Source organism: Morone saxatilis, unplaced genomic scaffold, assembly GCF_004916995.1.
Source record: "Morone saxatilis isolate NCDOM2014 unplaced genomic scaffold, NCSU_SB_2.0 Contig19, whole genome shotgun sequence".
NCBI lineage: Eukaryota > Metazoa > Chordata > Actinopteri > Moronidae > Morone > Morone saxatilis.
Genome location: NW_023339751.1, coordinates 25,172,478 through 25,175,804, shown reverse-complemented (window position 1 = coordinate 25,175,804; position 3,327 = coordinate 25,172,478).

Sequence of the window (3,327 nt, the reverse complement as noted above, 5' to 3'; positions counted from 1 at the left end):
TATTAATATTATTATTGCTACAGTTACTATTATTATTATTATCACTACCAAGGACATGTCCTACTCATGCCACCTAAAAAGAGGCAAAATTGTAAATAAAATTGTCAGATGTTATTATTTTTATTATTATTTAAATCCCTGTTATAATAATCTTACAACAATGGCAGTGGCAAAAGTAAATGCAGACTTCAATACTTTATTCAATAATTGAATATTAGGCCAAAAAAAAATCTTATGGACATATTATTTATATTTGATTTACTCCTTTACTCTCTCCTTTATTCTCAACACATTCTCATCTATTGCCCCTTTTCCTTTTCACCTGCTTTCTTTACAGGTTCTCCCATCTCATTTTATATTCTCTCCACATATTCTCAACACATCTTCACCACCAGAGCCTGTGTGGAGCTCTGTCGAAGTTTGAAAGTCCGTCATCTTGTAGTCAACTGCTTTGTCCAAGTCAGGTATTGGTGTGGCCCTTAAGTAATGCCGAGGAGTTTGGATAACATGGTAAATGGTAAATGAACTGTACTTATATCGCGCCTTTCTAGTCTTTCGACAACTCAATGCACTGTACACTACATTCACCCCATTCACACACATTCATACAGTGGTGGCAGTGGCTGCCATGCAAGGTGATGCACAGCAACAGGAGAAATTTGGGGTTCAGTGTCTTAATCAAGCACACTTCGACATGCAGCGAGAGGAGCCAAGGATCGAACCACCAACCTTCTGATTAGTGGACGACCCTGGTGGCTCTACCTCTACCTCTGAGCCACAGCCACCAGCATGTTGAGTGTCTTTGGCTTGCAGAGCTTTGACTGGTTCCCTGAGTCCATGGTGCACTGTGTTCTTGGTGCAGAGATATGTTGAAATGGCAGGAGAGCATGTCCATCTTGTTGTGTAGTGCTGGAAGTTCAGATGGCCTCAATCCAAGTTGTTTTTGGATTTCTACAAATTGCTGAACATGTGTACGCATTCTCCTGTACATCAAAGAATGCTTCAGGTATAGTTTTGCATGTGTAGCATAGGGCAAGGTGGAGCTGGTGTGCATGTCAGGGCACAAACACTGCTTTATGGTGTCACGCTCTGAAGCTTGGACACCCCCCACTGCTCCGCTTATGACAAATCACAAGCTTGTGAAACACACATTAGATCACCCAAGTTGTGCAACTGTAGCACTTCCTCTGCATCTGCAATGGACTGTGCACCCTGTAGCTGTTTGTAGTCCAAGAAAACACTCTCACTATGACCTCTTGCGTGACAAAATGCACACAAACCGCAAGCTGCTTGTGCGTCTGTCCTGCTTCGTCTGCCATCTTTGAGATTGCCATGCTTGACAATGATTCCTGTGATTTCTTGTGAATCATTTCATTTTGGGAGAAGTAAGAGAGGTAGGTGGTATCATTCAATAAAATTGATTCTGGCTAGAGTCCTGCTCATCATACCCCTAGAATGTGATGCCTTGCTCCCCTAAAAAGGTGGTTTCTGACACATTGTGGTGAAGATTTTGGCGCCTCCCTGCTACCTATGCTGTACTAGCAGTTTTAGGCTGCTCAATTGGGCTACACTGCCCTTGGGTTTTTGTGCTTTTAAAGCCAGCATGTGGATTGCACTTTTCTGATGCTCCCGTAAGGATTCCAAACTGGGAGCCACTGAAGGGAATCTTTATTGGTACGAATGTTCTGCCTTCCACACAGTCGACAGCAGAATATGGAGTTCTGGCTACAGAGTACTTAACTGCTCCAACCAACTTTTATTAAAGGTTCAGTGTGTAACATTTTGGAGGATTAACTTGAACAGATGGAATCTAATATTCATTACTATGTTTTTATTAGTGGATAATCACCTGAATATAGGAATTGTTGAGTTGAGTCCTTCCATGGAGTCCGCTACATTGAACTGCCATGTCACTAGAGTAGCCCAGAGGGGACAAACCAAATGCTGGCTGTAGATAAGGCCTTTCATGTTTTTCGCAAGTTTCGCAGCCATCTTAGCTTCTCCTACACACTTCGCAGCCCGTTTTCATTCTCAGGTCATCAAATACATCTGTGTTCAGGCTGTTGGAATCTGAAACTTCACTGTTAGATGCCACTAAATCCCACACATTGGTCCTTTAAGATGCTATTTGCTGAGCTCCGATTCAGGGGGTATTGTGGGAAATGCACCTGGTCTGGGTCGCTTTCTGGAGTTCCTTCCTGAGTTTATTTTTTAACCATACTCCAAGATGTAATCTTACTGTAAACAAATGGCATTGCTGTGACTAAGTGGAAGCCTTTTTTCTTCAAGGCATGGTGGCACTAGTTTTTTTTCAATTTGGCGCTCACTTTTACCCAAAAGGGGGCGTGGCCGTTGTGAAATTAGGACATATGGCCGCTATCATCTATTCACATCTGATGCTGCCCAGTGTTATCAGAGTCTGATCTGCTGACTAGTGAGGAGTTCCAACGGAGCAACTGTTCAGTGCCTTGCTTAAAGGCACCTCAGTAATGGTACATTTCTCTAACCTTTTGGAATTATTTGATATGTTTTTATTTGTAATGTTTTTATTCCTATTTATTTGTTCTTACTCATTCTGTTGTGTCATTACTTCTGTGCTCATGTTCCCTATTGTTGTTATCTGCCTCATTTAGTTGAAATAATTTCCTCTGTACAGCACTTTGTAACATTGTTAATAAAAATAAAGTTTATAAAAATGGACAAAATTAAGTTCTTCTTTTACATGCATGAAAGGTTTAATCCTATTTAGAGCAGGACAGTGGAACAGTGCATTGCTGCCAACATTCGGCTGATTATGTTACATGTGATTTTGCATACCTATATATCATTGTCTTCCCTCTAGCACGTTTTTTTCTCATTCTTTATTTCTGTCGTGCCTTCATTTGGCCTCAGTGTCTGGCTCTCTGTTACATTACATCCTGAGTATGCTTTTTCTGTCAAAGCACTTTGTAAACTGTTTCTTAAGGTGCTATATAAATAAAGTTATTATTATTATACCATATCATGATATTCTGTATATCAATGGCAGAGATACATTTTTATTCATACTGTAATATATAATATAAGTCATGTTTGTCCATCTGATGTGTTTACCCTAAAATCAATGTCTGGCTCCATTCACCATTTGCTTGGCATCATTAACGTGGCTGAGTGGTCAACACAATGATTGCAAATTGATTGAAATGAGCTAAAAAAGGCTAAAGATTCATGCTGCATGCATACACATGGACATGGCATTCTGGAGAGTTGGTCATACTTGTTCAACAGCCGGGTTCACAAGCTCTTTTTATTAAAATTAAGCTGAAATGAAGATTTTATCAGCTCACA